Below are 12,532 nucleotides of genomic sequence, written 5' to 3'. Positions count from 1 at the left end.
GAAGGAAGGAAGGAAGGAAGGAAGGAAGGAAGGAAGGAAGGAAGGAATCCTCTTGATTGTAAAGATGAACCTGTACCAAAATCACAGCAACCTGATATCCTCTCCTGGGCTGAGCAGTGGGCACCACAGGTGGCTTTGGCCTGGGGCTGGACCATGTGTTGTAGGTCACGGCCAGCAGATTTTGTTCATTGCCAAAGGAATTGTTCAATGTGGACTCCCTTCGGCTACCCCTCTGGTCCTCTTCCGTGTGTTGCTTTCTTCCTCGGTCCGCCTTTCACCCCTGACCTTCTTGTCCTTTCTTTACGGAGAAAAGCCACGGTAGAGTGGTGATTTGTCTGCAAAGGCTGTGCTGGAGATGGGACAGCTGCAGGAAAGGATGCCTTTGAGCAGAATTAAGGAACAGCACTTTATGCACAATACAGGCCACTTTTAATAAAGTGCTGGCTTTGCAGAAGACTTTGGGGCGGGGGGGGGTGGGTGCAAGCGTCACCACTTTAGACACTGTTAAGTGTATGCATTTGGAAACAAAAACCTGGTATTGTTAATTCATGTATGCGTTGATAGATGCAAAACAGATTAAAAACTCTAAGACTAGAGACCCAAGTCTTTGGAATATTATGTGAGTCTGCTCACTGTCCGGAGCACCATCTGCATAACCCCCCCCACACACACACACACACACCCACCCCCCACCGTAAGTGGTCTGGCCTCTAACCAACCACCCCAGCGAGCTCCAGGCAAGTATGCCCCTGCTTCAAGGTCTTTGTGTCTTCTTTGCCTCCACCTCAAAAACTGACCTCTCAGGTATCTCTGTGGCCCCTTTCTTGGTGTTTGATCAAATACAGCCTTCTTGGTGTGGCCTCCCCAACAACCTATGAATACTGTAGAATCCCACCTAGACCTGCGTTTGCCAGCCTTTTCCTCATTTTACTATGCTACATAGCATTTATCACCTTTTAACACACTATGTAATTTACTCAGTTAATTATGAATCTCCCCCACCCCACGCAGGCATGTATTTATAACTTCTTCAATGGACACACCCCCAGTGCCTAGAATGCTACCTGGCACAGAGTTATTAAACAAATACCCATTTCACGGAATGAATGATAATGAACGAATGAACAAGGGAAATAAGGACGGAAATAAATGTAAAACTTGTCAGGGCACCTGGGTGGCTCAGTTGATTAAGCGTCCGGCTTCGGCTTAGGTCATGATATCATGGTTGCTGAGCTCCAGCCCCGCATCGGGTGAGCCCCAGCCTTGCTTTGGGCTCCACGCTGACAATGCAGAGGGTCCACCTGGGATTCTCTATCTCCCTTTCTCTCTGCCCCTCGCTCACTCATGCCCTCTCTCTCTCTCAAAAATAAATAAAAATAAAAATTTTTTTTAAAAAGTGTAAAACTTGCCATTACAAGCTGTGGTGCATTCATTTTTAACCGACAAAGGCCAATTCCCTCCCCTGCCTGCCTAGGGTCTGTCTTCGGAGTTCCCACTGTCTGTCTGAGGACCTGATTTACTCCAGATGTTCACAGCAGTGATGGATGTCTCCTTGTTGGGAGCACTGGTACCTGAACTTCTCCCATGGCCTACAAGGTGAGAGCATCTCCATGCGGCAAACCCTACTCTCACATGAGAGACACACACACACGGAGTGGAGGCTGCACTTTGTTTGTTATAGGGTCCCCGAGCTTGCCTGTAGACAGTTTTAAAGCCAGCACTACGATTTAGTGCCTTGGTCGGTCATTAAATGTCTTAGGAAAAGCCTTGTCTGAAATAACGCAACATCAACTTTCAACATTTTACAAAATACGTTCAAAAGAAGACAGTTTTGTTCATTTAAGTACACAGAATCAATGCAAGCTGTTAACCAAGTATTACCAGTATGAGGAACTCCTAGCTCTGTTTCCTTGAACACATACACTTCATTTCCTGGGGGAACATCACCTTGAGTAGACTGTTTATTTTATTTTTGACTTTAAATTTGCGGCTCAAGGAAGAAATATCCTATACTTTCTTAAGAATGTTGAAAAAAAATGAAACCATGTAGCAGTCGAATGCCTTTTCTTCTGAAAGTTGTAAGGAAGTTGCATCATAACCTCCTTCATCCAGTCTCCCCAAACCTTCTAGACGTTGCGTCCTCAAGTCAATGCAATGGTCTATAAAGTAACTCAGTGGTTTCAGCAGAGTTGTGTTCTGCATATAAAGTATGTGACAGCCGCACCGTGTTTCCCCTGTGTTCCTCCCTTCACCAATGTTCTTCCTTAACAGTAAGTCCTGCATTTTATAACTAAGTATCCTCTTAAAAGAGTCTAAATATGACATTTCTGTTGGACTACAATGTATGCCAGTTTTCCTCTTGTAAAAAGGAAACTCTCACTCAGAATAAGATTTGTCAGGAGGTGACAGCTGTTTTTTTGTTGGGCATGGATTTAAGTAAACATTAAAGACAGTGGAGCTTTTACTAAGATGATTTAATAAAGCTCATTAATGTGGTTGATTTACATAGCTGACCTAAATAGAAGGCGAAATTCATCTCTGCTGCAGTAATGTGTCATCAAAATATATCAATGCATTGAATGCACTACCAGTGTTAAATTTTAATTCTAAATTTAATCACACTTGCTAAGGTCAAAGGGAGAGATGTTAAAAATAGTAGAAAAGAGTTGATATTTACTTTCCTTTGTTTTTAATCCATGTAAAGTGCTCCGTCTGCCTCATCAGGAGAGAGTATTAACAGCCTTTCACTGGAAATGGGGAAAAACACCACCCAACTCGGAGTTATTTTTGAGATTATAGATCCAGGCTATTAGATCAATCAATGTGAAAGCCAGAGAGTATTTCGAGCAGGGCTGTAGCCCTCAGTAAACATCCCAGGTCTCTATCAGCTATATTCACAGTAATGAATCAGCAAGAAAGCATTTGACCCAGCAGAATTCACCCCTGTGTCTGAGTTGTGACTCATACAATTCTGAGCCTCAGAGCCCAAGGCTCTGGGGGTATTTTGTTTTCTGTTTCCATGCTCAGCTCTTTCACTCTTCATTCACTACATAGGGACTGAGGACGTCATACAGCCCACATAGTAAGTATGTGACCTTTCACACCTGAAGACCTCCCAGCCCCCTCTCAGTTTTATGGGAAAGTCAGGACGGGGGGGGGGGGGGCGGGGGGGGGGGTGCGGAGATGATACCTCACATTCGGTCCCAGTTGTTCCTGATAGTCGACAACTAGGCCTTGGCTGTGAAACCTGTAAAATGTGGGAATTAAGCTATGAATAGTAATAACAAAAACAATTGGCAATGACTCCAGTGTTTACTTGAATATTGATGGGAATTATTCAAAGTCTTCTCTGAGCACTAATTCCTTTCTTTCTCTCTTCGACCCTGCGAGGATGACTGTCCCTGTTACAGAGACGAGGAATCCCAGGCAGAGGGGACTGCTGTCATGTGCTCCTCATCAGGAGAGGTGGGACTTGAGGAAGCATTACAGCCTGTCCTCGGCCGCTGCACCATGATGCCTTTCCAATAGCGGCAACATTCGTAATAATGTGATACTGTGCAAAATGTAATGAAGTGAGAGAGCATAGAGGATTTGGGGTTAGTCACATGGGTTCCTGTTAAAGCTGTGCATCAAACTAGTAGAGTGAACTAGAGTAAGTTATGTAACTTACCTAAGCCTCAGTTTCCCCTTATGTAAGATGAATTTACATTCATCTTACCTGGGTGGCCAGGTAAACTCAGGGAACCTTCCCTGAGTTCTCTTTGTCACCTATCTGGCTCCTTTCCCTCTATTCACCTGTCTCCCTAGTCCTTGTATCCCTCCTCCTCTTTCCTGCATGCAAATTGTTGCAAAGCTCAACTCATCGTACAGCGAAAACCTGCAAAGTGCTCAGGAAAACATGTAAATGGTGCACAGCACACTATCATGGATGCTAAAAACTAGCTAATCAATGAGGGTGAGATCAGGGGAAGAGTCTTCAGTCATGTAAAGGAACATTGTTTAGAGAACTTGTTTCTCTGTAGACTTGCATTTCCCAAAGTGCATTATTGATATTAAAAGGAGTTACCAAAAGTAAATAAATAAGTTTCGGGATAAACAAAATTAAACAGATTTATTTCTTGCAGGACTTATCAGAGCCTTTAATATGCTAATGAACTATATGTATCTCCAAGTAGAGGATACGGTATGCAAGGTTTTCCAAACAAATTTGTAAGAGAATCCTTCCCCCCCCCCCCAGGTCATCTTGTAGGACTAGTATTTACCAGGAAAATACTTGGGAATGTTTTGGACTCCAGTGGCACCAATTATTAAATGTAGGACTCAGTGCTTGGAATTGTTTCTGTGACTTAGGGAGCAGGGCAGTGAGACTAGCACCATACCTCTGATTGCATTGTAGAGCTGGAACTCGAGCCTTTTGAGGAAGCTGCAGCTTGGCCCAGATTGTACAACAGAACTAGATTGTTCTTAGAACTCTAGAAGTAAAAGCTGATTCATGGATTTATCTTATTAATCTCCTGGGATACAGAAACTCTAGTTCCTAGTCCTTAGGCTATTAGGGACAGTGTAGTGAAATCTCAGTTGTAGATGTATATGGGTCAGGGGCTTGAGAAAGAGTTGAGGGAAAAATGACAAGATTTACAAAAGACTGGAAAAGAGTCAGTGGAGAAACACAAAGATTATCTAAAAGTAGTAAGTCTGTGACCAGCCCTATTATTATCTACCCACTCACGCTTGGTCTGAAGATGTTAACTGGGCAGACATGTATGGCTGAGTAGGTTGTGTACTGCACAAATATGTGCACATATTTCAAGAATGGTGACTCTAGAATATTGATTGTAACCTGAATTATGGACTGGAGATTTGCCAAACATAACCTTCCTGATTGTACACAGTGGCCCTGGACATTAACCTCAGCAACTAAGTAAACTAACTGAAAATGTGTTTTTGCAAGGTGTCATTATGGTCTGTCAGTCTGTGGCTAGTTTGTCTGTTTAGCAGAGTTCTTAAAGGTAGGAGCAGAAAAATCAAACAGGCCACCCACACAGCTAAAAACACAAGAAATGAATTAAAAATATTATGCAGATATGATCTGGGTAACTTAATTATGATTTTTTAAATTAAACCTCTGAATTTCCTTTAGAATGTTTCTGGAAGTTCTCTATATTTCCATATTTCCAAGATAATCTCTTCCCTTCTTATTTTCTTCCACGTGAACGCGAGAACCCACCAAAGTTTTGCTTGCCAACTCCCTGCTAAAACGTGTCCGCTGAGTCCAAACCCTTGCTCAAAGTTTCAAATTAAACCGAGTCTTGGGTATTTGTGCCACTGAGAGATCTAAATTTTACACAGAGGGTGAGTCCGTCACCCAGTAATGAAAGAGGTGGGTCCTTCAGAGACCCAGGATAAAGTCCTGGACCTTCTGTGCCTCAGGGTCTCTGCTTATAAAATGAAGATAAAGACAGTGACCTCCCAGATCGAATGTGAGTATGAAGTGATAAATTATCGTAAAGTGCTTTCCAAAAGAAAGTGTGCAATGAACGCTTAGTAATAATCTTTCCAATATTGAAGACATGAAGACAAATTAGGCAGCCCTTTTGTCTCCTCTGAGGACAATGGTAGAATCTGTATTTAGGTGTCAGTTAGTGTAATTGGGGCAGTGAGTACTTACTAGTTGATTCAGTATGAAAAATGTGTTCTAATTGCCCATTCGGTAAAATACACATTTTTTTGAAAAGTTTGGGGATCTTTTGTGTTGCTATTTTCAATATTAAAAGGGCCTTTACAAGGGAGATACTGATTTCTAACCAAAAGGCAGTTTCCCTCATTATACTTCAATGTGAAAAATCTTCAGAATAGAGAATTTTGAAAAGTGCAGTCCAAATTATTAGCTCAGCGATGTTATATAACTCAAAGTATATATAAAGCAAAGTTATAAATGCTTAATTATGTTAAAAATAACTTTAAGATTAAAATAGATTAAAAATATCATCTGTGTGCTTCTTAGTCAGGGATCCAGCAAATCGAGAACTTGTAAAAGTACTCTTAGAGCCTGGCAGTTTACATGTGAAGAGGGCTCTTGAAGGAAGTCTCTGTCTTTGGGGCACGGCCTGAGGTTTCCAAAACGGAGAGCCTGATTTTGCCAAAGTGGCATCTGTCTGTGCATAGTGTTCTGTTCATCGACAGCGAATCGTTCCTGCCAATATATACAAATGTTTATTACTGTAAGTAACCCTAACTTAAATGATTCCACACAACTGTGAGTTTTCAAATGTTATTTATTTTGAGACCAGAGCCTGTATTTCAACTTCCAGGCAGAGGAGTCTTTCAGCCCAATTTCTGGCGCAGGACAGATTCCTGGCACTGGTTCAGAGCCACATGAATTTTTGTCTATGGAGGGGACCGTGGGGGGAGGGGGGAGGCAGGGGCAAGGGAGGGAGCCACGGGGGGTGGGGGGAGGACATCTGATGGAGGGTGGGGGGTGAGGAATGGTCTGACACGTTGTGAGAATCCTCACTGAAATCTTAAGGAACCACAAACTTCCAGAGGGTTAGGATCTTTTCTGTGTTTAACAAAAGCCAACCATTGTGTTTCTGTTTCCCCGCCTTCAAATAAGGGACTGGAATCTAGATGAATAGTCAGATTTCTTCCAGCCCTGGGATCCACGATCGTAATCTCACCGCAATCCCTTCAGGACTGGACTGCTTTGCCAAATAAAATAATTACATTTGTAAGTGACCAGGCTTGTTGGGGAGGCTGGCCGTCCAACAGGTTAGGCGTGCAAGGGGGAGCTTGTGGGCATCAGCTCGGGAGACACAAGGGTGCAGGCAAAACAGTGGCAAAAATTGGAGTGAGTTGAAAAAGAACAATTCTCATTTTGTTTTGCTCCAGCAAAGAGACCTGCTAACAGAGTTCAACATTATAATGACTCAGTGCATATTTAAATGCGGTTATTTCTTCCTTTTTCATTAAGCCTTTTAAATGCAGAGATCTATAAAGCTCCGAGGTTTTTAAGGTTTGAGATGTTAGAGAAAGAACACAGTGACAGGAGACCAAATGATGTAAGGTGATGACATCAGCATCAGAATGCTGTTGCTAAGGTGAAGCTGTTTTTCTCTGTAATCCAGATGGAAGGCTCGATAATTGCCCATTTCTGGTAAAGAATATATCCATGACATGATCCCTTTTCTGTAGCAGATAAAACAAAGCCAGATGCTTTCTCTTTGCACAAATTATTTTTAAAATAAAGATTAAAATTTTATTATAAAACACACCACATGTTCTTGGAAGAAAATTCGGAACATTGTCTGGAAGTTTGGAGTTTTCATTTATCAAGAATATATACCGAGATCTGAATGGGTATTGGAATGGGATCCTTTGATAAGTCAAACTGAAAAGAGGTAGCCGTATTTTGAATTTAGAAAGGGAAGCTAGGGAACCTTCTAGAGGGGAAAAGAAAGATCTGGCTGATAGAGGGAAGGTGGTGAGCTGAGTCCTGGGTGTTAAAGAAAGAAAGACGGAATTCACTGTTTTGTGGCTGATGGCTGATCCAGACTGAAAGGTGGGTTGTGCCGTTAACAGAGAGAGAGCAGGGCACAGCCAGGAAGTACCATTAAGAAACAAGGGGTAGAACTTAAGTGATGAACTGGCAGCCAGAACAGTTGAACACAGAAGCCCCTTCCACACGAATGCCTTCCAGAATTCTCCCTGGGCCCTGGAGTTTGCATCTTCTGCTCGGAACATGCTTCTCCCGAGGGCCCATGACATGCTTCCTCACCTCGGCAAAATCTTTCTCGAGGTGGCCTGTCCTGTCTATGCAATCTGTCACCCCCAACTCTCGCTCGGATCGTCTGATCCCCCTGATCGTATCCTACTGTTTCTCCTTCTCCTTCTCCTTCTCCTTCTCCTTCTCCTTCTCCTCCTTCTCCTCCTCCTCCTCCTTCTTCTTCTTCTCCTTCTCCCCTTAACACTTCTTAATTACCGTATTACCTATGTTACATTTAGAGCCAGCCTAGTACAGTGGTAAAGAAATGGACTATGTAGCCAGCCTGCCTGAGGCAAATGGGCTCCACCACTGGCTGGCTTTGTGGCCCCAGAAAGGTGAACGAGACGGTCTGTAAGATTGGGATAATAATAGCATGTACTTCATAGTGTTGTACTCAACACATAGTAATCGCCATGTACATGTGTAAGAAATAAATTGTCTCTACCCACCTCCAACCTCCAAGACTGTAGAAGTTCCCCAGGAGCATTTGCCACAAATGGCATTTGATGGAGCAAAGGAAGTGACATGTTTTCTATAAATGGGTGTTTCTTTTAGAATGTAGAGTTTAGGGGCGCCTGGGTGGCGCAGTCGGTTAAGCGTCCGACTTCAGCCAGGTCACGATCTCGCGGTCCGTGAATTCGAGCCCTGCGTCGGGCTCTGGGCTGATGGCTCAGAGCCTGGAGCCTGTTTCCGATTCTGTGTCTCCCTCTCTCTCTGCCCCTCCCCCGTTCATGCTCTGTCTCTCTCTGTCCTAAAAATAAATAAACGTTGAAAAAAAATTTTTTTTAGAATGTAGAGTTTAGATGAGATTAAGATTTAAAAGGGTGGTTATGCCCCCAGGTCACTTTACCGACACCATAGGCCCTCTGCTGGCCAGGAATGCCTGGGCAAATGGTCTGTGACATTTGACCAGGGAAGAAAGTCTGGTCCAGCCAAGATATTCTGGAGCCACAGGAACTTCCAGGTAACTGTGGTTCAAAGAAATGAATAGAAAGTAGCATTGAGTCATTATGGTAGCTGCCTCATGAGTTGTTGACAAAGTTCAGGACCCTTATAAAGTAGGAAGATTGAACATCAAAAAGAAGATGTTGAGTTGAATGAGGTGAGCATATATAGGCCCAAAGAACGGAAGAAAAAAAAAAAAAGATTTGTCTGGACTAGTGTTTCCCAAAATGCATCCCCCAGAATATCATACTAGTTAGATGTTTTTAAAATAAAAGGGTCTGTGATAAAATAAATTCTCAAACAGAGCTAACTATATCAACCTTTTTTGGAGACTCACAAAGTACATTCCCAGAATAAAAGCTCTGAGAAGTCCTTTGGTGAAAGTACACGTTATTGGTGACTCCAACATCTCCTGAGCCTATTTGGCTGTTTCCTTTGGGAACTTTTTGAGACTGTCTTGCTTTGGGGATCACTGTGTAATTCTTCAAGCTCCTCGGGGTCACTGCTGTGTCTTGCTCATCTTTAGATCGTGCATGTTTCGATTGGGACCGATATATGGCAAGTATTTGATAAATCCTAATCAGATGAGTGAAGAAGTGGATCCAGGTAGGGCAGAAATGCTGGGAGGAGCAAAATGAGGCAGAGTTGGGACAGAGCATTGGAAAGAGTTTCATTAAGGAACATTAGACGGTAGAAAATCAAAACCAGTTCCATTTATGTTTTTAAATGCTAGCTTGTAATCAAAGCTGCACTTATACACACACCTGACTCTACTTCCTGAAGCTAGGCCATCCCTTCACTCGGGGATAACGGTGTCTCCTCCTAGGCAGTGAGCTCACATACCCCCGCTTGTCACAGAGGCTCATCGTGACCTCTCCAACATCGCCTTTTTCCTCAATCCCACCCACTTCTCCACCTTCTGGAAAAGAGGTCACTCCCGTTCCATCAAAGAGACCTCCTAGGGATCTGGGCTGCTCGTGGGACATCAGTGAAGCATGAAATCCCAACTCTGCAATAGCTCACGCCAAAGCTGGCATCAAAGTGGTTCTCCATCGGGGGTTGTGACTCTTCCCTGGTCTTCACACACGTGACTCTAACGACCCTGGGAAGCACCTCAGCAGATGTTACTTCAGCTTGGATGCTCCGCCTCAAACACAGTTTCTTACTCATCCTGTACCATATTTCCGTCCCTCCACGTTTTATTCATTTATTTAACGAATATTCATCATCAGTCCCATGTGTCAGGTTCTGTACTCAGCACTTGGAATATACCACTAAACAAAACAGAAAAAGCCCCCTGCCCGTGAGGGGCTTATACTCCAGTGGAGAGAGGGAACGACAAACAGTAAACATCAAGTACACGTTTGATGAACGGGAGCCACGATGCGGGTCCGGACGCGCGAGAGCCGGAGCTGTGGGAAAGGAAGGGAAAGCAGAGCGAGTAGCTCTCCTCCCATCCAGGGGCTACTGGACCCCTGGCCAGCGTGACCCCTCATTCAGGAGCTGAGTAGGAGGTAATGGATGGACAAATCTTCGAAGTCATCCCACGGGAGGGAGAACCTGCCAGCCGCCTAGAGCATTTAGAGTTTGGGGGACTCTCTTCTCCGTGAGAAACACCGCTTTAATACAAGGAGGCGGAGACGGGGCCTAAGAATATTCATCCTTTATCATAGGTAAAAGATCAAATTATCGTGGACACCGCAGTACATACGAAGGAAGCATGGTCATTCCCGCCAGCCTAGGAGAACGGTGGGGATAAGCAGCGAAAGGTATGTATAAAGACTCATTATTCCTTCCTCTTTGCACTTATTTCCAGAATTCACGATTTTGAAAGGCAACGGTTATGAGCAAGTGCCTTTCCCCATGAATAGCTGGCAGCATCAGAGTCCTCTTTGTTTCATGTTCTTTTCTCTTGGCCCCACAAGCATCTGAAATTCTGGAGGACTATTACCCTCACCCACGTTTCAGAAGCTTGTTTTCAAATGACCTCAGTTTCAAGGCGGGACATGTCCCGCAACCTCTGACCTGACCTTCTTTCTGCAACTTCAAATGCTCTTAGGCCTCAGGACAGTAGGCCTGATGCAAGTATCACACCAGGAAAAAAAAAAAAAAAAAAAAAAAGACAATGGGACCCTTGACATTGGCTGACATTGACCAGCCTACTGGGCCCCTTGCCTTAGTGCATGGTTCCCAAACTGTGCTATGAAACCTGTGCTGAGAAAATGCAGTGAACTCACAGGGGTTCCGTGGGACATTTTGTGTTTCCAGGGAGAACAGCCATGCTCAACATTTGTCAGACAGTGTGCAAAATACTAATTCAAGGTAATTCAGCTTCAGTTTGAGACTCATACTACGTTTTCCTTTCAATGATACCCTCTATCTTTGCAAAGTTGGATATTTAGCAGTGGCTAAGGCAAAAAGCAAGTACCGCACAAAGATCAATGTGGACCGAGAAATGAGAGTAGTGGTTCCAGTCTGATTTCAAGCTTTGAGAATTGTATGCAGTGCCCAATAGGCACTCACAACCCATTAATAACTAATTAGGGTTATTTAAGAATGAAATTAAAATAGTTTTTTTTCTTTCAAACTTTTTGTGTTAACTTTTCAAACAGCTACAAAGTTGTTAAAACATAAACACTTACTAAGTTGTTAGGATCTAATTACTTAATAAATAAAACAATTAGGTGTTTCTTTTAGCCTAGGAGGATGGTGAAAAAAGATACAGAACATCAAAAGTGCTACAAATCAAGAAAGTTTGGAAATCTCTACTCTAGTGATTATTTTTTTAATGTTAATTTAATTTTTTTTTTTTTTTTACCATTTATTCATTTTTGAGAGACAGAGTGAGAATGGGGAGGGATAGAAAGAAAGAGAGAGAGAGAGAGAGAAGGAGACACAGAATCCCAAGCAGGCTCCAGGCTCCAGCTATCAGCACAGAGCCCAGTGCGGGCCTCGAACCCACAGACCACGAGATCATGATCTGAGCCGAAGTCAGATGCTTAACAGACTAAGTCACCTAGGCACCCCTATTTATTTTTGAGAGAGAGACAGATAGAATGTGAGCGGGGGTTGGGGGAGACAGAGGGAGACACAGAATACAAAGCAGGCTCCAGACTCTGAGCTGTCAGCACAGAGCCCTACACGGGGCCCAAACTCACAAACTGGGAGAACATGACCTGAGCTGAAGTCGAATGCTCAACCAACTGAGCCACCCAGGCGCCCCTCTAGTGATTATTTTTTTGACATCATCACTCTTCAGTGAAATCTCAGCAGAATTCTAGAACCTAAGAATGATGATGATAAAAACAGTAATAGTAATAGCTAACATATATTAAGAATTTATTATGTGCCATGTTTTATGCAGAAGTTTTCTCACATCATTTCATTTACATGCTTTCACAATTATTTTCTATTTTCCTTAACCCAGAAATGATAGTCCTGACTTTTCCCAGAGTCTTCTGCTCTGGACCGATGGAGAAAATGTAAGAACTAGTTGATCTTTCTTGTGATAAATTCAGTGGAAAACACTATAACTTTTTTCTGACAATTATAAAACCAATGTTTCTATTCCCTGCTGCATTTTTCAACAATTCGCACATTTAAAACAAACAAACAAATCAACCAAACAAAAACCACCTATGTTTTCTAAAGTATGCACATTTTCACCAGTAAAAATCCATCAACCAAAATTAAGTCAGCACTAATCCATATGAGGCACCATGGAGGTTACGAAAAGACTTTAATGCATGGTCTCTGCCCTCAAGGGACTTGTGGTAAGGTTTATACACAAAACAACTAGAGGAAAATAAAAAACAGTATATACTA

Source organism: Herpailurus yagouaroundi, unplaced genomic scaffold (assembly GCF_014898765.1).
Source record: "Herpailurus yagouaroundi ecotype Mexico unplaced genomic scaffold, PumYag 164, whole genome shotgun sequence".
Classification (NCBI taxonomy): domain Eukaryota; kingdom Metazoa; phylum Chordata; class Mammalia; order Carnivora; family Felidae; genus Herpailurus; species Herpailurus yagouaroundi.
Note: the sequence above shows the minus strand (reverse complement) of the source record.